This window comes from Sphaerodactylus townsendi, linkage group LG02, assembly GCF_021028975.2.
Source record: "Sphaerodactylus townsendi isolate TG3544 linkage group LG02, MPM_Stown_v2.3, whole genome shotgun sequence".
Lineage (NCBI taxonomy): Eukaryota > Metazoa > Chordata > Lepidosauria > Squamata > Sphaerodactylidae > Sphaerodactylus > Sphaerodactylus townsendi.
In genome coordinates this window covers 104,082,975-104,106,755 of record NC_059426.1, presented here as the reverse complement: position 1 = coordinate 104,106,755, position 23,781 = coordinate 104,082,975, and the positions used below count along the sequence as shown (strand labels likewise).

The 23,781-nt window shown below is 41.6% G+C and overlaps 1 long non-coding RNA gene across 1 annotated transcript; it reads right to left on the bottom strand.

Moving 5' to 3' along the window:
* Positions 1-206: 206 nt before the first annotated feature.
* On the bottom strand, positions 207-18,785 carry LOC125426009. Its single transcript, XR_007243483.1, has 3 exons — positions 18,649-18,785; positions 965-1,033; positions 207-290 (listed from the first exon to the last, which is right to left on the bottom strand). It is a non-coding gene; the product is annotated as an uncharacterized LOC125426009 (long non-coding RNA).
* Between the last annotated feature and the right edge of the window lie 4,996 nt (positions 18,786-23,781).

Here is a 23,781-nt window from a genome sequence, read left to right as displayed (position 1 = left end):
TATGGGTTTATTTCTGAACGTTTGTTGAAACTGGCTGCTTATGTACCAGAGGGAGATGCAAAAGCTCATGGCTTGCAAAACATACATTTCTTAAAAGGGTATAATTCTGTTCAGGATTGCATTGTAAGTGCATCTAGGATTTACTTAGGAGTACTCAAGCTTGTATCCAGCATACGTGTCCATACAGAATGTTGGATCTTTCCGTGCCTTTCTCTCTCCAAGATGTGCTGCTGCAGTGATGATGAAGAATCAGATGAAATCAAGTTTGTCTCCTCCTTCAGTAATGCAAGCTGCACACAGAAGGGAAAGAAAAGGAAATGTCTTCTCTATCAATACTTTCCATTAATTCTTCTGCTGGATCCTGTCACTAGGTAGTATATTGTATCATTCTTGGAATTTCTGTAAAATACTTTCCCAGTTTTAATCTTAGCAATTATCTGGGAACTGTGGGCTTGCAGGCTTGCTCCAGACCAACCAAAATGTGTTTTTTTCCTGTGTCGATACTAAAAGTGTTTCTTTCAAAAGGTCATTGATTACTGAAATTTCAAATGGTTATTTTAAAAGCCCATTCTTTTAAAAAGTTGTTTTTTTTAAAAAAAAACACTTAAAATATTTTACAGGAAAGATAAAAACGCAGAGGTATGTTATAGAAATTGGGTTGTAATTATCAGGTCACTGCTGGGAAGCAGTGGTCACGCATGGTCAGTTAATTGTTGGCGAAACACTGATTCCATTGCCAGGGAGCTGAAACCAGCAAGGTTTCATAACTGAGCAAGGACAGTTATGAAGCACCAGTTTGAATTTGTAATCTCACTGGAGAGCAACTTTGATGTATGTTTAATTTGGGACTCTGCTTCTTTCTTCACCACCTAACATTTCCTCAACATACATATTTTTATAAGTAAACTGATTATGACAAGAATGCCCTAAGCTGTGACAGCTCTCTCCTTCAAAGGCAACTTACCTATAAAGATGCTTTTGCTGTTCCCCTGTGTGAAGAATCAACAGCTTCCTCAGTGTGTACAATCAGAAACTGCAGTTAACAATCAAAACAGGATGCACAGTTTAAAATAATTGCAGTTTCAATGTGAATGAAGTAACTGATCTGAGTACTACAGAATACTACAAAGAAGAGATTACATTCTAGTTTAGAATCTTCAGATCAGGGACGTAGGTATAGATTTTTTATGGGTGGGGTTTGGGGATGGGGCCACACCCCCACCCGCCCCTAGGGCATGGCCACGCCTCCCCAAGCCCCGCCCCTGGCCTAGCACTTATAAAAGCAGCTCTTTGAGGCCAGGGACAGCAGACTCCCCTGCCCTCTCCCCCACCAGCTGGCAGTTCCTTCTGCCCTCCCCTCTGGGCAGAGGCATACAGGGAAAATGGAGCCCAGTGCAAAATCTGAGTCCCCCCCCCACCCTGCCCCCCCGGGCAGCCTCTGTGATGCTGGAATCCATCCCCAAACAGCATCACTTTCAATGGTGTTTAAACTAGAGAGCCCAAATTCTCCTTTTAAATCCACCTTAAAGGGAGAATCTGGGGTCCCTAGTTAAACAACATTGAAAGTGATGCTGTTTGGGGGTGGATTATCCCCCACCCTGAAACAGCATCTCTTTCAATGTGGTGTAGTGGTTAACAGCAGGTACATTCTAATCTGGAGGAACCGGGTTTGATTCCGTGCTCTGCCACTTAAGCTGTGGAGGCTTATCTGAGGAATTCAGATTAGCCTGTGCACTCCCACACACGCCAGCTGGGTGACCTTGGGCTAGTCACAGCTTTTCGGAACTCTCTCAGCCCCACCCACCTCACAGGGTGTTTGTTGTGAGGGAGGAAGGGCAAGGAGATTGTAAGCTCCTTTGAGTCTCCTACAGGAGAGACAGGGGGGATATAAATCCAAACTCTTCTTCTTCTTCTAAACAGAGGACCTCAGATTCTCCCTTTAAATCCATGCCGAAAGGAGTAGATTTAAAAGGAGAATCTGGGGAAATTTGGGGGGTGCCTGCTGTCAGGGGTGCAATTGTTAAGCTAGAAGCACCAAACTTTCAGGGTATCTTTAGGAGACTCTCATAATGATACCACCCAGGTTTGGTGAAGTTTGGTTCAGGGGGTCCAAAGTTACGGACCCTCAAAGGTGTAGCCCCATCTTCTATTAGCTCCCATTGGAAACTCCTTTTGGGAGTCCATAGCTTTGTACCCCCTTGACCAAACTTCACAAAACCTGGGTGGTATCAATAAGAGACTCTCCTGATAATGGATCCCAGGTTTGGTGAAGTTTGGTTCAGGGTGTACAAAGTTATGGCCCCTCAAAGATGTAGCCCCCATCTTCTATTAGCTCCCATTGGAAACAATGGAGGAAGGGGGCACCCCATTTGGGAGTCCATAACTTTGGACCCTCTGAACCAAACCTCACCAAACCTGGGTAGTATCATCAAGAGAGTCCCCCAAACAATCCCTGAAAGTTTGGTGCTGCTAGCCTAAACAATGCGCCCCCTGCAGGCCAAAAACTGAAACAAACACTGAAATGTTTTAAAAACCCACAAACGGAGGGGTGGAGCTTCGGACATGAATGGGGGGGGGGTTGAACCCAAGAACCCCCCTTACCTAAGTCCTTGCTTCAGATAAAATTAAAAAGTTGAGTGGTGTGATCCTGAGCTGAAGGGCTTCGGGAAAGACGGAAAACCAGGCTAAATGTCACAGTGTTAATGTTTAGTATAGAGGGCAGATTACCTGGGCATCAGATATATTTAAGACACTGAAGCTTTAACAAATTACTACAGATCAATAAGTCTTAGAAGGGTTTTTCGGGTGAAGTAATACATGATGATATCTGTTAGTGGTAGTGATATTTTCCATCGGTGGCACTCCCAAGTGGTGGGGCTGCCTTCTCCCCTTGCTTCCTGGTGGGGGTCTTCCTGTGCCCCTGTCTCCCCAGAGGCCTCCGTCATCATCCCAAGACACACTTCCTTCTTGACAAGATGTCCTGTTTGTCCCACTCAAAGATCTTTGGCATGAAGTCCACATTGGCATGCATCCAGCCGGTGCACTGCTGCACCAAGAAGCGGAAGGAGAAGAGAGGGAGATACCAATGTGGCACCCAAGCATTATGATCCTTCATTTGGCTCATTCATTGCAGGAATGAATGATCAGTAACAAGGCACAATGGGTTATTAGTCAAATATTACCGAAGGGCCCTGGTGGCCCACTTGGTAGCCAGTGTCTCCCTTTATATCGTCAAGTACCAAGTTTCCACAGGCTGTAACTTGCAGCTCAGGAATAGGAAGGAGTGCACACATGCAATACAAATAATTCTTAATTTAGATTACACAATTAAAATTAATGCTTAAAGAGGCATTCCTCATCTCCTTCCTAGCAAAAAGTAGACAACAAGCAGTATGGAACATCCCTAAATCATGTATCCTGTATTAGTACAGGGAAATACTCAATCAGATAGTATCTTAGAGTTGAGGGAGAGTTGTCAAATGCACTGAAGTTGTCTGGTTTCTATTGTTTGGGTGTGTTGGACATTTAAGGTTAGTGTTTGAACGCATGGTTTTTATGTTAAAAAATTAAGACAAGCCTCATTTTGTTGTCTCAGTGCACTGGCACCTTAGAAGGTTAGCTCCTATACTTCTCACTCTTTTGTAAAACATCATGTCAGGAATGGATTTCAGACTTTGAAGCCTGAACACAGCTTCCGAAAGAAGGTCTTGGAAAACTAATTTTAAGTGCTTGATAGACAACTCCCCAGTTTGATAGACAACTTGTCTGGTGTTGGAAAATACTTTTTTCTTGACCTTGAAGTCTGGAATTTGACAATAACTTGTAGTAGAAATAGAGGTTGCTTGTCTGTTCAGTTTTCTACACCATTTGTTTTAGACAAACCTCAGTTGATGGAGTGAAGTATTCAGCAGTGCCTCTTTCATAATTTACTGTCCTAGAAACTTTGTTTACATAATATATTCTCAGCGACGTGAACACTGGTTTCTTGAGATGGATTTTTGCCATGTCTTTATTTAGCTCCAGTTCAAAGCCTCTGTACGGACACTATTTCATTTTAATTTTTTCTTTCAGTTTAGTTAGTGTTAATAAATTGACTTCTTCCTTTACACTTCACTCAAGAGAAAATAGCTTTCTATGGTGAAGTGTGTCAGTGCCACCCGTTGGCTCATGCTGAAGTCTCCATGTGTCTGGACTGGAGGGTTCAGATATGTGTTGGATGTTCATTCCAAGCAGCTGTGGGGACATTCCTGGATCAGTCTAAAGGCCTCCTTTTCAGCAAAATTATGTCTTTCATAATAATTTAAGACCATGCTAGTCTGTGTTCTAATAGTCCTGTATTTGCAAATACACATACACAACGCGCACCACTGAGAGTTGCCTGCAGAAGTGTGGTTTTTGTTAAACAAAATGCAGAAAAGATACAAATGTCAGATCAGGTCAAATTAAGCAAATTACATATTTCTGACATAATGATAAACATGATATTTCTGCTGTGTTCAGACTTAAAAACACTTTATAGTCATGTTGTAATGTGGGAGATAGTCAGGAGCCAAAAAATCTTAATGGAACACATGTTTTAAGAAAAAATGCCATGAATTAGAAAACAGTACACTAGTTTTCAACAATGATTTCAGCAATTTTTCACTTCTGGATTAATTATAGCTCTGGATGGTTTTAGCACAGCATTTTAATGTTCAGTCACAACAATTAAGTTCCTATGTGTTAAACTAGTAAAAAGTTCATAGAAGATCTATTTTCTGGTGAATTAAAAAATATCTATATGACATTTTGTCTGTGTGACCATGGAGTGACATTGCATCACCCTGAATATACATAGTCATCACAGGATCAGTATTTTGTTACAGAAAGGCAACTAGCCAAACCAGAGCTGAGTCTCTGACTTCTGGATAGGTAGATGTCTAAAATCCCCACTTTCAGCAATGAAGTTCCCCGGCTGGCTTGGGGCCAGTTTTTACTAGATTGCTTCCACACAGAAGATGGCTCCAAATCAATATCTGAACTGCAGTGGGAGGTTTTAAGCAGCCACATGATGTCATCCCCTAATTGTTCACATTCCAGATTTTGATGTAACCTTTCCCAAATCCAATAATATAATTATTATTACAATCCACTAGACCCTCTGAATTCCCAAAGTTTATTTTTTAAAAAGCAAGCTGGGAATTCAAAAGATCAAATAAATAATTGTGACAAATTGTTTTAAGGCTATTGCGTTATAGTGAATTCCCAGCAATAGTCATTTTTGAAAAAAAAAAGCCCTTCAATAGCAGAGAGGGGGAAATGGAGCGATGGGCAGCTGGAGCAAGGGAAGCACAGAGGAACTGTTTTCACACTTGCAATAAGAGCTGTATGGAGAATTGTCAACATGTGGAGCTGACAAAGTGGAGTTTGGTACAAAAGTTAATGCCAGAATAAAAATATGCTATGCATTGTCGAAGGCTTTCATGGCCAGAATCACTGGGGTGCTGTGTGGTTTCTGGGCTGTATGGCCGTGTTCTAGCAGCATTCTCTCCTGACGTTTCGCCTGCATCTGTGGCTGGCATCTTCAGAGGATCTCCTGGGTACTCCACTGCTGGGTACCTTTTCTGTCCCAAAAGTACATGGTTGTACTCAGCTCCTCCTGCCAATTTCAGCAATATATCATTTTCCCTTTAAAAAATTCAATGAGCTATCTTCAAAGACATGAGCATGTGATATGAAAATCAGCTGAGATTCTCATATTGTGTGTTCATGTCTTTGAAGATAGCTCATCAAAAATTTAAAAAGGGAAACTATATATTGTTGGAATTGGCAGAGCAAGTTGAGTACAACGATGTCCTTTTTGGGCTTAAAAGGCACCCATGTTGTTACACCCAGCAAACAGCCTGGGGTAACCTTACTCAAATGGCTGCAGGCACGGAAAATCACTGCAGCACCATAAAATGTCAGGCGTGAGAGTTTTAACTTCAGGTGGAAGGAAATGGTGGGTGGAGAGGGGAGCCTTTTTCATCCTGATGCTTTTTTTGTATGTAGTGTCTGAACAAAAAATGAGGGGGCAGATTTTTTTAAAAAGACATCCCAGAACTTCTTAATTGTGCTGTGCCAATTGTCTCTCAATTTACAAACCAAGAAATTACTACTGTGTAATTGTTGAAGTTGTATTTCTTCAGGGGGGAAAAGATCCTCCATCTGTAGTCATTAGTTCAAACATCTAATTTATGTAACGTCATCATTCCCTACACCAAGTGTAAAGAGACACTGTTGATTTTGGCTGCAAGCTTTGAATGTACATACATGGCCACTGGATCTAAGCAGCTGCCTCCTTGCAACTCTCTCTGACTTCATCATCATGGACAGAAGCATGAATTAATAATGGATATGCAACATGTGCACCAGTTCATAAAAACAAGCATATGACTCATTTGGTAATAAAAATCACTGTTTTTTGAAAGCTATTTAGAGTACAAAGTAGAGGCAGGCAATGTAACTGTGGGCTTTCCCTAGAGAGTTCACTTCACTATGACGGAAACATTTAAGGGAAAACATTCTCTCCAGTACAGGAGCAGAAAAATACTTCTACCAATTTCCAAGTTGAAATCTACTTTTAAATATTATGCCTCTGGAAAGATTCTTTCTCTGGAGGGTTTGATATTGGGTCCTGCATCTGAAGACCAATTAAGGCATATCAGTGTTTACCTACAAAAGCACAGCTGTGGGGAAATTAGCAAGAAAATCAGTCAGGTGACTTCCACATGGAGATGATTTTTGTAGTTTTCCCCACTGCTAATGCAGCTGCAATCAAAGCACAACAGATAGATCTGTTGGTTACTACTTTTCCCTGGGCCACCAGAACTTTTGCAATTTAAAAAACAATTGGTGCTAGCTAGTATATCAATATATTGATTTAATATTGTATAGCTACAAGTGTAACAGGTTCACTGAATCATCAGTTTTCATTTTAAGTCTCTATCCTCTTCCTTTATGAAAATATTCTCTTATATCTCCATAGTGAGGGGGTCTAGAGATTTAATTTTTTAAAATGAAATTTGAAAATTCAGGTAACTTACTACAATTATACAGCACTACATTGAATTAATGATTTATTCTAGTGCCAACTTTTAAAAAGCTGCTCTGGGGATAGGGTATGAAAAAATGGTTGCTATGTTGTCCAGAAAATCCAGATTTTCCACCCACACAGTAGCCACACAGAAGGCTTTGCTGCAATTTCCCCCAAAACTTCAGACAAAACTGAAATACCAGGGAAACCCAGAGATATACAAATTCAGCATAATGCTGTGGGACAGCAGGAAAAAAAAACTTATCTCCAAAAGCATTGAAATCAAGGCAGATAACTCATGTGGCAATATCCTAGGTTGAAATTCAGTGTGGATCTTGTTACAAAAATCACAAGCTCCAGATTTCTTGACCTGTGTGTATGTAAAGTGCTATCAAGTTGCAGCCAACTCATAGGGTTTTTAAGGCATGAGACTACAGAGGAGTTTTGCTATTGCCTGCCTCTGGTGATGGTGGTCTCCCATCCATAAGTATTAAGCTCTACTTAACTTTTGACATTTGACAATCAGCTTGTCTGGGTCATTCAGGTCAAGGCCTTGTTGATATTCTAACCAGTATTTGTAATTTGTCAAGAAAATCAGCCACTGTATCAGAGAACTGGAGTGGAGCAAACATTACCCTAATGTTTTAAAAAGGGGTCCTGAGAGGAACCAGGAAATTTCAGGGCAGTTAGCTTAACATCTGTGCTAGGCAAATTAGTGGGAACTACATACAGTTATTAGGCATATGGAAGAACACAGCTTGCTGAAAGAAAATTAGCATGGCTTCTGCAAAAGAAAGTTCTGCCTCATAAACATTTCTTTGAGAAAGTGAACAGGCATGTAGACAACAGTGATCCAGAAGACTTTCAAAACACTTTTGATGATGTACCTTACCAAAGACTCCTGAATAAGCTTAGCTGTCATGGGATACATTGATGGGTCATATTATGAAATAAATATTGGCCAAATGAAAGGAACAGTAGAATAGACTGTTATTTCAATGGTGGGAAGTAAGCAATGGGGTCCCAAAGAATTAGTATTAGGACTGGTGCCATTTAGTTTGCTCATAAATTATCTGGAACTAGGGAATAAGCTGTGTAGTGGCCATTTTTGCAAACAGCACAAAATTTCCATAGTGTCGGAAAGCAAGACTAACTGTGAAGAGCTAGTGGAGAATCTCCATAAATTGAGCAGGCAACAATGTGGTAAATGGTGTTCATTGTAAATAAGTGTAAGGTGATGCACACTGGGACAAAAAAATTCCAACTTGAAGTGGTCTGAATGCTAACCGGCTCTGAACCTGCTGAGATGGAGGAGGAAAGAGACCTTGTGCTCATAGTGGATAGCTCAATAAAGAGGTCCACCTGAAGTTCTGCTGCAGTGAAAAGGCAAAAATCTATGCTGATAATTATTAGGAAAAAACCTGAAAATAAAATAGCCATCCCCCCCCCCCCCAAAAAAAAAATAAACATGCATGGGAACATTGTAGGTTGTGGTGCAAGACTTGGTGAAGGAGGGGCAGAGAAGCAGGGTCCCAAAGGACAGGAAAGGCAGAGCTCAAAGACTGAAGATAGAAAAGTGAGCTAAAGCCAGATGGGTAGAGACGCTGGGACCAATGCCTGCCTACACGCTGAGTCACAGCATCTCTTCCTGGCCACATGGAAATAGACAATCCTCCCCACATTCTTTCTGCAGAAATTTCCAAACATACTTCTACCATATGATTGGCATGCCCCTTAGCTATATACATTTACACTTAGCACATGTATGGGGGCAGCAGATTGTGCATGATGGTGCTACCCCTTACCCAACATGTTCAATATAACTCCTGCAAGATCCCATCCTCCCACTGTGTGACTGAAATTAAAACATAAACATACAGAATTTTTTTTTTAAAAAAAACAGCTCATGGTTTCTGTATCTATTTCCAAAAACTGTCCACCTACCAGATTTGGTGTTAGTATTTGTGTGAATTTCCTTCTGATAATGCAGCATTGTCTTATAAACAGTATCCATTTTCCAGAAACAATATATCTTATAAACTTTGCCATGTAAAGATATGCCCATTTATCCATTTCATCTGAAAACTTCACCTGGCTGTCAAGTCTGGACAATTTTCAGATTCTTTATGGTATTATTTATTTATTTATTTATTGAATTTGTAGACCGCCCCATCCCCGAGGGGCTCTGGGCGGTGCACAACAATATTCATTACAATCAGTAAAATTATTAAACCAATAAAATCTATTAAAATCTATTAAAGGCAGCGGTCAATACAAAGATATCAGGCACCCCAAAACCCAATTTAATTAAAGGCCTCCCTAAGGAAAGGGAACAGCCGGACTCCCCTCTAAGAGGGTAGCATATGGTGGTAATCGAATAGAGAGAGAGGGGGCGCACATTTCAGCCACTGGACACTCCAAAGGCCCGGTGGAACAACTCAGTCTTACAGGCCCTGTGGAACTCACCAAGGTCCCGCAGGGCCCGGACAGCTGGAGGAAGAGTGTTCCACCAGGCCGGGGCCAGGGCTGTGAAAGTCCTGGCCCGTGTGGAGGCCAGCCACATCATTATATCCTATTGAGGTCTTCCTCAGGCACTACCCCTGAATCTTTGGGAATTTTGTAAACAGTAGACAGTGCCTATAAACACAAACAGTAAACTAGAAGGTAATGAACAAACTCACATAAGGAAGGAGGAGAAATTATGACATTACAAAATGTTATAGAGATAGGAGGAAACGAGAACTGGTTGGTTTTGAGAGGCATTTGGGAAAGGATAAAGGTTTCATGGATAAAAGGAGAATGTATAATGTTGAAATGTCTGGAGCTATATGGAAAATGCAAAGGGAAAATTCTAGGGCATATATACAAATATATGGTAGATGATAAGGAATTCATGATAAGAACATTGAATCAAAAATGGGAGAAGGAAGGATTTCTAGACATGGGTAATACTGAAAAATTAATAGACAGTTGGAAAAATATAAAGATTGAGAAATATATGGAGTTAGAAAGAAAAGTGATATTAAAATGGTATAGAACACCAAAACAACTAGCATATATGATAAAAGGACTTAGTTCTAAATGCTGGCACTGTGGAGACCAAGAGGCATATTATAGCCATATGTGGATAGAATGTGCAGAAGTAAAACATTTTTGGACAATTGTATTGTTATATATCGAGAAACTGGTGAAGATTAATACTAATTTAAATAATGACTTAGTGTTCATGGGTGTAATGGAAGACAGAAGGGTGGATAAACAATGTGGTTATATGTATAAAATAATGATTAAAGCAGCCCATGCAACAATAGCCTTGGGCTGGAAAGAAGAGAAAAAATGGACACTTCAGAAATGGTTAGAATATATCTGGGAACAAGTGACACTTGATATTTTCGATATATTAACCAAAAATAAGATGTGGCAAGATAAACAGAATGAAATTTTGAAGATATGGATAATATACGTGGACTGGATGAAAGAAGCTCGAGTCAATGAAGAAATATGGGAGAAGAGGCTACAGAGAATGAACTTACTGCTGTTTATGTGACAAAACTATGAAGAAGAAGAAATGGGGGGAGGGAGAAAAGGGGGAAAAAGTATTGTTGGAAAATGTATGAAGAAGGAAATTACTATAAACTGTAAAATTCAAATGATACAATAAAAATTATTAAAAATGAACAAACTCACATGAGAACAAAATCAGTTCTCTTCAGTTTAATTTTCTCCTTGAAAACAATATTCCATAAAAGTATGTAATGTACTGGCTCAAAAAGTCTCAAGATTTCTCACCAGACTGAGAGTTACGAGGAAGGTGCTACATAAGTGAAGTGCCACAACCAAGAAGGCCTTGTCCTTGGTAGCCATCCATCTACACAGATGTGCAGTCACATTTTGCTTACCCTTGAAGTTATTTGGCTTAGCTGCATCAGATTGGGTAAACTATATTGAAGAAAGTCAAAGTCTTTTCAGAACAACTCCTGGATCTTTCTATCCTTTCCTCTGCTTAATGATTTGGTGGTAATATTTTGCATTTTTCATTGCTTAGATTTGGATTGGTAGGCTCCCTTTCCTCTGCAACTTGATTGGCCTGGCAGGTGGGTGCCTCACTAAGACATTCTGGAAGAACTGTTTTTATTTGCAGTTACTAAGTAGAAGAAGAAGAGTTTGGATTTATACCCCACTGTTCTCAACCGGAAAGAGTCTCAAAGCAGCTAACAAACTCTTTCCCTTCATTTCTTCACAACAAGCACCTCGTGAGGTATGTGGGGCTGAGAGAGTTCTGAGAGAACTGTGAACCATGGAATAAATGTCACCCAGCAGACTTCATGTGTAGGAGCAGGGAAACAAATCCAGCTCACCAGATAAGAGTTTGCTGCTCATGTGGAGAAATGGGGAATCAAAATCGGTTCTCCAGGTTAGACTCCCCCTGTTCTTAACCACTACATCATGCAGGCTCTTAAATAATAACACTCCATTCCAGAAAACTCGCAGCCATTTTTCTGCTTTTCTTCCACTTTGTGAATTGGATAGCTGGGGGAACCTTATTCAAGGAGTTTTAAAATTGGATCTTATTGTCCAATTCACTTGAAATGTAGGGAAGATGGATTCCCTGATTTTTTGATACCATTTAGTGATAAAAATTCCAATCAGTAAAATCTGCTGTGGAAAACACTGGGCAGACATCCAATCTGCTCTTGATGAAAATGGAGTCCAATTGGTCTTCATGATACAACATTTTAAAATTCCCATTGGTGCCCATCAGCTGAAGGTCAATGCAGGATGGCTAGTTAACAAAGGGGAAAGAGTAGAAGAGGAAAACAAAACCATAAACAACTGAAGATATAAAAACTAAAAAAATAAAAATGATTAAAAATTGGGGGAATTTGGGGCAAGAGGCAGCTAAATGGTAACCATTGCTGCCCCAACCACAGGCCTGACAGAACATCCCAGTCTTGCAGACCCTGTGGAATTGAGCCAGATTCCTCAGGGTATAGGTCTCAATTGCTAGAGGGAAAAATAGAGATAAAAAACTTCTGGATCTGGTTGAGGACAGCTGGGGTGTGTGTGTGTGTGTGGATTGGGAGAGGCAGTCCCTCAGGCATGATTCCAGATTACTTAGGGCTTTAAAAGTTAACACCCAAACCTTGAACCTGATTGAGTATTCAATTGGGAGCCATTGCAGCTGGCAAAACATTGGTTGTACCGTATATACTCATGTATAAGTCGACCCGCATATAAGTCGAGGCACTTAATTTCACCACAAAAAACTGGGAAAACTTATTGACTTGTGTATAAGTCGAGGGTGGGAAATGCAGCAGCTGCTGGTAAATTTCAAAAATAAAAATAGATACCAATAAAATTACATCAATTGAGGCATCAGTAGGTTAAATGTTTTTGAATATGTATTTCAAAGAAAAACAGTAAACTGGCTCTGTAAGTGGAAAAGAGGGTCAACAAGAACAATATGGTCTCAACAGTAACTTTAAAAGTACAAAAACCTTAGCTCAATCAGCAACCAAGCTAAAACACAGGAGTTAAAATCCTTCAAAACTGAATTCCTCATCATCATATGTATGTCCAAATGTAACCCAACTTAGATTTTAAGAGGGATATTATCAGAAATGGAAAATCTACCATTAGCTTCCATTGTAAACAATGGGGGATGGGGCACCCTTTTGGGGATCAATAACATTGGATCCCCTGACCCAAACTTCACCAAACCTGGCTGGTATCATAAAGAGACTCTCCTGATGAGACCAGCCAGGTTTGGTGAAGTTTGGGTCAGAGGGTCCAAAGTTATGGACCCTCAAAAGGGTAGCCTCATCTACTAATAGCTCTCATTGAAAACAATGGGGAATGGGGGCACCTCCTTTGGGGGTCCATAACTTTGGACCCCCTGAACCAAACATTATTAAACTTGGCTAGTATCATCAGGAGTGTCTTCTGAGGGTACCCTGAAATTTTGGTGTCGCTAGCATAAAAACTGCGCCCCCTGCTGGCCAGCAAAGTAAAAACACAAAAAATTTTTAATGACCCACATATAAGTCGAGGGGAGCTTTTTCAGCATTAAAAATGTGCTGAAAAATTCGACTTATACATGAGTATATATGGTATATGCGATCGCAGCATCCCTGTAAGGATTCTTGCCACACTGGACCAGCTGAAATTTCCAGAACATCCCTGCATACAGTAGTCTGATCTGGAGGTGACAATTGAATGAATCAGAGGGGTTAGAATGAGAAGAGACAGATAAGGCATCAGCTGCTTAGCTTGGCATAGATGGAAAAATGCCATTCAGGCTACATTTGTGACCTGGGCCTCCTTGGAAAAGGAGGCAAGCAAGATTACATCCAGGCTCTAGACAGTAGCAGTTAATGTTAATTCTGCCCAGTCCAAACTGGGCAGTTGGTGTCCCAGTTTCGATGGATTTTATTTCAGTCAACTTTGAATGTGTTAATGTAATCATGAATTGAAAGTTCATCCACATTCAATGAATTAATAATAATTGCCTATATCACTCACCTTTCTTCCAGGAATGCAAAGTTCTTCATGGTTCTTCCACATTTCTTCATGGTGCTTCCCTGTCTATGGTTCTGTCGTATTTCAGCCTCATAAAACTCTATGAGATAAATTAAACTGAGAGATACTGGCTTAAAATCACTGAGCCTAAGTTCCCTTGGCCACTGTTCCAACATATATGGGAGTCTCACCTGTTCATTAGCTGGAGACAGGCAGACTAAATTCCTGTTCTAATCCATATAGGATCATCATAAGTGTCTCTCATCATGCTTATGTTAAAACTGGTTCCAGAGTGACTCATCTCAAAACCAGACTTTACCAAGTCTGGTTCTTTCCCTGACAGAGTCATGAGATGTGACTTCCAGGGAGCCTTGAGTCCTGGCATCTCTTACTTGGGAAATTAGGACCTGATCTTTCAGACAGTGCAGTTTATTGGCTAAGGGGTGGGTGGATTAGGGAGTGTGCACACTCGGAATGAGCAGCTTGTTTTTGAGATTATGCCCAAGCACAACCATAGGTACAAACACCTCCAGCTTTGGAAGTGGATTGACATTGGAATTTTAGGGCTGGAGTCCATCTGTAGTTTATTACAAGCACATTATGCAGTATAAGTGAAACAATCTGGACTGCAGGCTAGGAAGCTTGGTCCCCATTCCCTTGAAGTTCACAGCAAAAATCCCATTAACTGAAATGGGATTTGGATCAGGCACTGGGATTCCAGGGCAATATTGGCAAAGCTTCAAATGAATATATAAATACACACACACATATACATACAAGCAACGTTTGAATCTTTAACCCTGATTGTTACAGCAATGTGTATTCCCAGAGGCTAAAAAGAAGAAGATAGCAAGAGAGGAAGTTTATTTTGATGAGGAAATCCCTTAATGCTGCTGAAAATATGTTTGGAATGGTTAATTAGCAGGCAGGAGTTTTGAAGGAAATGCTATCTTGAAAGTGGACCATCATCCTTTTGTCAGGTTTTCCTTCAATTTGTCTCTTATCTTCAGGAAACTCTCACAGCTTCTGAATCTGTTGTTGACTGGAGGAACAATGACTCAGTTTTGGGCAATGGGACAAGTTCTCTTTGGTTTCTAACTTTCCACAATAGTGCATATCTAATAAAGTTCAGCCCAACCAGTGGATTTCCAAGGTGGGCTCCTAAACTAAGGAAAAGTGAAAGTTCTTCAATTAATGCACCAGATAAGCCCTTGGCAAATGAATACACTGAGTAGCACCAAAAATATTTGCTGCGTCTCTGGTGACTTAGGCATCCAAAAATGTGCGGTACTATTAATCAAAATGAAAGCACTGTAAGCTGGTAAGGAACTGGTGACAGGATACAGCAGCAACCAATCCCTTCTGAAGCTATTTCCAACCAAAAACATTAAGATTGCTATGACTCGTCCCAAGCAACTATTTTCGTGTGTGGTCAGACATTTAGGATTCTTTGCTCTGTGGCTGTCAACACAGCTTGGAAAATGAATAATTTTCTTGTTGGTTGAAAAATATGATTCTGAGGTGTTTGTGAGGTGGTGGGGTGGTCACATCAGCACCTTTTCCTCAGCAGCACATTCCATCGTGTGCCTACCTTGAAGTAGACATTTTATTTCTATGCAATTTGAAGACAGATTGCAAATGCTGTGGAGTACAATAGTTTACATCTCCTAGGACCTTTTTCTTTGAGTCCAGAGAAGTTTTGTTTTCTTATATTAAAATTTTTAGATGCTTGAAACCACATTTGTAAAGACATCTATTTGTCCTTATTCAGAGAGTGCAGCAATGGTAGATATAGCTGACTGGTAAGAGTGAACAGTGCAGAGGGAAATCAGCTGCTCTGAAAATCAGAGCATTTTTTGAGGATAAAGGTGAGACACCCATAGTCAAAAGGTGCTTTCCTCCAAGATCAAAATCCTCCAAGATTTCCTCCAAGGTCAACTTCTCCCATAAAGTGCATTACTATCATTATGAAGATTTTCTTATGTGGGTTAATGTTATCTTTTTCAGAAAGGTAAAACAAGTTAATTAACATCACTCACTGAGATCATGGGGAATCGGCATTGAAGAGGCAAGGTAAAATGTGGAATTAGAGATGAGAGGGTAAGCACCTGAGTGGCAGAAAGAGAGAATGAAAGACATTCAGGGGTATCCTGAGAAATGGGGATATGCAAACAAATGTACTAAAATGAAAATGTAGGAAAACCTGCTTTTAAAGAAGCCATTTTTAAAATCCTATTAAACCACCCAACTCCCACCCAGTGTCTAATCTTCTGTACCTGAATAAAGTAGTTGAGAGAGTGGCAGTGGTACAGCTCGAAGTTTCCTGGAGGACACATTGACTCTGGATTAATTTCAATCCAGTTTTGGACCTGGCCACAGAATGAAGACAGCGCTGGTCATCCTCACGAACAATTTCTGTAGACAGCTAGATCAAGGTGTGTCAGTGCTGCTGCTATTAATCTGATTTAATCTGATTACTTGGGCAGATTCCGCATGGTGTGAAAATGGTGTAAAATGGTTTAAAATGGTTTACGCCTGTAGTCAACCCCGCAGGGTCGTCGCTAAGGAATAGGCGAGACGCGGAGGAGGTTTCATCTGGCGGAGAGCGTCAGCAACAGGAAGCGCGGGTTTTCATGATCCTGACAACTCTGCTCTGTGCTGGTCTCTCGCACCTTTTATTAGGGTTTCATTGTGGGCGTGTAAAGGAGGTGGGTAGGGAGATGAGCGGGAGACCGGGAGACCTGGAGATCATCATGTGATGCATGATCTCACCTGGCTACGTGCGGAGAGGAGCGTAAGCGTCTGAGCCTAATCCTCACCTGGGGGCAAGACCATTGTCCCTGCGCCCGGTGACTGAGCCAGACAGTTCATGACCCGTGACTCATAGGGGGATGAGGAGTGGGGGTGCGGTGCGACCAGCAAGGCCGTAGGTCCATTGGCGTCCCAACGTTCTACCACGGTGCTGCTGGGGCAGCAGTGCATCACTACATACACCATTTTCACACCATTTTCTCACTGCTGTTTTTGGCCCAGGTGGAATCTGCCCTTGGTTTGACACAGTCAATCATGAGCTATTGGCCCACTGCCTTGCTGACTCAGGTATACATGGGACAGCCTTGCAATAGCTAGTCTAATTTCTCCAAGGTTGCAAACAGAGGGTAGCACAAAGAAAAATAATATCATCATGACATCCATTAGTGTGCAGAGTCAAGGAGCAATTCTCTCCCAAATGTTATTTAATATCTACATGCAGCCCCTTACCCAGCTATCTGGACTGGAGTTTCTGACTGAGCTGTCATTAGTATGCAGATGACAACCAGCTTTATCTGTTGATGGGTGGCTGGCCAGATGCTGCCCCAGCTATATTGTCCAGTGGTTTGGAGACTGCAGTGAAATAACTGAGACAGATTCAACTGCAATAAATCCATTGAAAGTGGAGGTTCTGTGCCTGGGCCCAGAGGTTTGGGATTGAAGTGCCAGCTTCCCACTCTTGTTGGTGCAATTGACACCAGCAATGACCATCAGGAGTTTTGGCATGACTTTGAATGCTTTCTTATCAATGGAGATGCAGATCACGAATATAGCTCGAGTGGCATTCTTCCATCTCTACCAGGTCCACTAACTCACCCTGACTTAGCCACAATTATCCATGCAACTATCACCTAGATTAGAGTATTGTAACTCACTTTATGCAGGGTTGCCGGTGAGACTGCTCTGGAAACTTTAAGTGGTAAAGAATGGGGTGGCCCTTATGGGGACTCCAGGGAGGACACATATTCAAACAGTGCTCCACTAGCAACCTGGTTCCAGGTGGAGTGCTGAATCAGGGTCAAGGTTCTGATGTTAACCTTTAAGGCCTTTAATGGTCTGGGGTCCTCGTATCTGTAGGACAGCCTTTCCCAATACACCCCCAAAGAGTGTTATGTTTAACCGAGAACAACTTACTGGTGGTCTCTGACTCAACATCTACCCAGGGTCAACGAGGACCCGTGACCCTAGCCTGGTGGAACACACTTTCAAGTGAGACTTGGGCCCTGCCGGACTTATTGCAATTCTGCAGGGTTTGTAAGATTGAGATGTTCTGCCAGACCTATGCTTAAGGATGGTGACAGTTGTCATGTAGCTGGCCTCCCTCCCCTTTCCCTCCCTCCCTCCCTCCCTCCCTCCCTCCCTCTCCTTTCACTACCTCTAAAGTACCTGTTCGAAAATACCATGTTTTACAGTCCAATACACACAACAAAAACAGAACCTTTAGTAGCTGATGTGCTGCCTTCCTATGTGGGACATCTATAGCTATGTATTCTGATGTAAGTGAATGGCAGATTCCACATTAGCCAAAAACAGCAGTGTAAAAACGGTGTAAACCCTTTTACACTGTTTTAAACCCTTTTACACCATTTTCACACCATTTTCACACTGTTGTTTTTGGCCCATGCGGAATCTACCAGAGACTACAGCTCTCTCACTGAGTTAAAGAGATTTTTATTGTTTTCTGTGGGACACAGGAGTAAGGACAGACTCAGCAAGGATCATCAAAATTCAGTAACATTTTACTTACAAAGAAAATTCAGTCTAAGAACACAAGATATTTTGTTTTCCGCTCTCCCCCTCCTGCACTGAATCTGCAAACCTCTCTGTTTTTTTGTCTCCTAGCCATTCCCATATTTCCATGCTAATGTCTGAAACAGGAATAAGAACCCAATATGTTAATAATCAAGGAGTCTGCTTGCTGTTTTAGGCAGACATCAGAGAATTTCTCCCACAGTCTGTTCTGTATAATCAGAAGGCCCCATTCACATTAACACGGCCTTATGTAACAAATCCAAAGTGACAAACCAAACAGCTTTGAGCAGTTACGTTGCTTCTCCTGACACCCCAGTGCGTTGCACATGTGAAAAAGCTGCATCCGGGAGGCATGCAGGAGAAACAAAGAACAGCAGCTTCATTACGGCAGCCCAGCTAGGCCCTGAGTGTTTCAGCAGACCATTACAACAAAAGCTTCTCCCCTGTCAAAGGAATACTAAAAATGCAATCTGGTCTTGCAGTTGCCAGGACAGAAATATTGTATCACTTACTGAAAGGGAAGACATTTGTTCTCAAGAGTGACACTGCAGGAAGCCCTACATCTGAGTCATCCGCTTTGACAGCATGTGTGTCCATCTTCAAACTGAACTGGAAAGTTTCAGCAGAACATTTTTCAGAGTTGTTTTAAGGTCCCAAGTCACTGTGCGTATGATCCAGAGATCACTTGAATTGACAAAAAGAATGCCACTGACTCCAGAGGGGTTTGGATCAGACCTGACATAACTCTCAACCCTAGTCGTTTTAATTACTGACAACTCCCTTTTCTCAGTATGAAGCCACAGAAACCAAATGCTTGTTGTTTACACAGTAACTCCAAAGCAAATGGAGAGGGTTTTTTTAAACAAAAAAACACAGGCTGCATACTTTCTTGGTAGTCAGTGCCAAGGAAGTCAGTGAGACTTCTGAATAAATGGGCATGGGATCAGGATATTGGCTTGATTCAATTTGCTTGCCCTCTGTTGTCTGGTTTTCCTGGCCAGTTACTATTAAAGCCAACAGAATTTAGAATTCCTTGATTCCACATTCCAATCAAAGACTCCTCAAGTCTTCAATATGTGATGAGCAATATCACTTTAGATTAATAAAGAAGGTCATTGAAGACAGCTGGAGCATAATTTTCTATCTTTCTCCCCTGGAAGTGATATAAACAGCAGGGGTAGGGGGGGGTACACATTTTCGAGATTTCCTGGTAACCTCAGTACTGCAATGTTCAGGAGAAAAAAAGAAGAGGAAGAACTCCATCTCATGCTTGAGAATTTGATGGAGCAGAAGACAGTCATGACCACCTCGATCTCTGAGGTTGTGCTGGAGGAGAGCTGGTTCAAACATCATTAGTGGTTTACTAACTCTCAGACTGTTGAAATCCTTATGCCTTGTAAGGATTACATGCAGTCCCTCTCACTTGCCATGACAACTGTGTCTCTGGTCATTCCCATGATCCAAATGACTTGTGAAAATGTGGCCACCTTTCTGAAGCTAGCTGCAGGACATGCAGACTGCTTCTTGCATTGCTGGTGCAAAGTTTGCAAGACAGCATTGAGTCCCTCATTCAGCAGAAGGTCTATATGTTGGCCACCACCTGGGACACACACATCTTGGCTGGATTGCCAAGCAGGTTGACCAGCTCATTTGCTGGAGAGATGAACTCTCTTGGTACATTTAGCACATGCAGGCCAAGAGGGCATGTTGGCACAAGCAGAGGAGATGGTGGGGCAGGGGGTGAAAGCACTTCCATTGCTGTTCATCCCCCACCTCCCCTGCCAGTGGCATTACCCTGTAGCAACCACCAAGAAGATCTTGTGCCCTCTCATCCCTACCCACCCCCCATGCCTAAGTTCATTGTGCTGGGCTTCAGTGGATTGCCAGTTGACTGTTGTTGTTGTTTTTTTTAAAAAAACCTGGTGGGATTCTCTGATTTGACATTGGTTCTGTCTGTTACACACCGACATTGGGCTTCTCCGTTACACACTGATTCTGTTGGGCTTGCAAAAGTGCTCCCTTGAGTTTGTTCAGCTGGAATTCTCTGGACATGGGTTCTGTTGGGTTTCTCACATTGGCTTGTGGTTCTGCTGGAGCACCAGAATTCTGCTTTGGTTCTGTTGGCCTTGTGTTGGCTCTTGGAATGGGAGCCATTTACCTGTTGTTGATGCAGGCATGCCTCTTTGGTATTGCCCTGAATAAAAAAAACCCTTTTTTCCATTGGAAACAATGGAGGATGTTTGGGGAGCACCTTGTTTGGGAGCCAGTGGAATTGGACTCCTTGCATCAATCTGCTTGAAACCTGGGGGTTCTTCTATGGAGAAGCACCAAATTTGGTGCTTCTAGCTTAAAAAAACAACCTCCCCAGACCCACAGATAGCATCCACATAGGTTACAATGGATCTGAAGAAATTTGGATTACTGAATAAAACCTAAATCTGAATACCACACCTGTTTTGGAATTTGAGGAAATCAGGAATACTGATATTTGTCAGTTCCAGTATACCTGAGTCTGGAAAAAAAACTGATTAAAAAAAATGCGCTACCCAGATTCAAGCTTCAACAATGAAGTTTACCCATTCTTATTCATTATAGGAACTGATAATATTAAATTAGTCTCTGTGTGAATAAGGAACAGCCTTCTTACATAGGATCCTTCGTCAGGACTAATGATGTCAAATAATCTTCTTGATTATGCCATTACAAGCTAACCATTTATCCTTCCCATCCTTTAAACAGTTTCTAAGGGGGTGTATATGGTTCTCTCTTCCCCATTCATAGCTTTGCATCCTGTAAATTCTAGGGATAGCAACTGATCCAAGGTAACATTTATGAGGTTTTCTGCAGTTGTGAACTACTATACCACATTGCTGCTACATATCTTTGCAAAGGATATGTTGTGTGAATATGTATGTTCAAGAATCCGCTGTCACCTTGATAAAATACTTCCAGACTCTTAAGCTGCAGGAAACATTCCTAAACCAAATCATAAGCCAAGATTTGACTGGACTTCTTGGTGAAAATCACATTTTTCAGCCACCCCTTTCCTCTTAAGCCTGTTTTCATCCACTCCAGCATACTCAAGTGGAGCATAGATTATACAAGAGTCCAGGGAGGTGATCTAGTAATGCTTGGCTCAACATTGTATTGCCTCAGTTTCTTTGCTGACTGGAAAAAGCCTCTTTCCAGTTGTTGGGCAAAAAATATAAAAACAAACAAACAAGTCCTTAGAGGAATTATCTTAAATTTTCTATTTATATTTTCATAGCTTAAGCATTGTACTGACAACTTCAATCCGCAACAGTCATTTATATTATTAGAATATTTATATTTGGAGAAAGATATGCCAAATTCATTCATTATGTTAGATTATTACAGAAAATATAAAATAAAGGATTAAGAAGCTTCTAAGCAAAAGCTAGTTTATGGCTTCTGTTATGTCCCCCACATTTTCTTTTTGAAAAATGAAAACCTGTGTTTCCTTACAAAGCATTCCAAACCCTAGAAAATATGAGTTACTCTTTTCTGCAACTTTTATAGAGCTACAGGTTTGCAAAGTAATGGGACAGAAAGGACAATAGTTTCAATAGTGAGTCAATTACCTACTAATTTCCCACCAAGGAATTGGCCTTTTTATACAATTAGCTATCCAGCATACCTCCAATATCTTTCTCAGATAGACATTTTTAATTAATACCCATCAGTATATACATAAATACAAAGTGATGCACACAGAGGCAAAATACTTTTATGACCCAATGCAGATTGGGGGGGGGGGTCAAAACAGCATTAAAAGCAGCTGGGGGCTGTGCTGGCCTTTCCCCCCACCACTGGCACCCACACTGGTGGAGAGAGCATCTGGTGCACAACTCCACAGTGACCAAAACCAGAAGTAAATGCTGCCAGGGAGCTACACTAGCATCTGAGTGGATGTCAGTGCAGGGGAGGGCAGGCTGGGGCATACCCCAGGGTGGAGCTACCCTTCAAGCCCACAGACTTATGTCACATGAAAGTGTGGAGTAAGTCTGTTTTTCCAGTGGTACAATTTGAGTGGCAGGAGGGTTTTTAAACATTTCCCTGCTTTTTATGTCTTTGGAAGCAGCATGGTGCCACCTACACCATACCATCCCTGGCCTCTGCAGAATTTTCCCCTTGGATTGGGCTACCCATGTCATATATGTGCTGACGGAACTTGAATAGGCTGTGATGTATCTAAAAAGCAATGCATGCATCATGCTACTTTCCCCAGCAAAGTTGAAAGCTTTCCTCCAGTCTAGGAAACCTTCCTCTGTTGGATGTGGTTCCCTAGATTGCAGTGGCGTAGTGGTTAAGAGCAGGTGTGCTCTAATCTGGAGGAACTGGGTTTGATTCCCCACTGGGCTGCTTGAGCATTGGAGGCTTATCTGCGGAATTCAGATTAGCCTGTGCACTCCAGCACACGGCAGCTGGGTGACCTTGGACCTTGGGCTAGTCACAGTTCTTCTGAGCTCTCTCAACCCCACCTACCTCACATAGGGTGTTTGTTGAGAGGGTAAGGGAAAGGAGTTTGTAAGCCCCTTTGAGTCTCCTTGCAGGAGAGAAATGGGGGATGTAAATCCAACTCTTCTTCTTTCAGCAGAAAACTTAATGTGGATATGGTTCTTCCTCCAGCAGAAGAGCACATTCCTTAGGAAGAAGGATTCAGACTGGACAAGGCTTCCAACTTTGCTGCATGGAGTGATAGAATACATGCCAAACAGTACTGATTGTCAGCTCACTGAAAAAAAACCCTACAGTGTCCAGCAGCAGTGAAAAAGGAACATTCACCCTTAATTCTTGGGATAAGAACTCAAAACCACATCAGCATGATATAGTGGTTAAGAGCAGGTGGACACTAATCTGGAGAATCGAGTTTGATTCCTTACTCCTCCACATGAGCAATGGACCTGATCTGGTGAACCAGATTTGTTTCCCCACTCCTGCATTCCTGCTAGTCACAGTTCTGTCAGAACTCTCTCAGCCCCACGTACCTCATAAGGTGTGTGTTGTGGGGAGAGGAAGGGAGAGAAAGGCAAGGTATAAATCCAAATTCTTCTTCTTCAACTCCTTTTCTTTATTGTCTAACTCTATTATGCAGCCAAATGAGTTGGTAGCCAGCAAGACATTTTAACCTCTTTCTTTGCAAGGCCACCCAACCAAATTGTTTGGCAATAAGATCAGAACAGAGGCAATGAAGTTTGCTGTTGCACAATTGAAGGTACCGGTATGGAATTTACTGCCACAAAATGTGGTGCCATCCAGTTGCTGAGATTTAAACTTAATCAGATTCATAAACAATTGAACTATTGGTGGCCATTGTTCACATCAGCTTTATTGAACTGCTTATTCATAGGACAGAATACATTTGAAACTAGGGGTTCCTTTTATCTATCTCACTCTCAGATGCAGTTCACAAACAGGGGTAGAAGGGTGGAAGTGGCATGGAACCTTCATGGAGGCATTTGGCTTGCCATTATTTGAAAAAGAGGCAGTTGACTAGCTAGACCATTGTTAATACAGCAGTGCTTTTTAATGTTAATTGAAATAATTGGCATGTACATGTCTGATCTCTTCAAGATGAGCTGTGTGTATGTCTCCTTCTGCATCTCTGTCAGTTGCCTCATCTG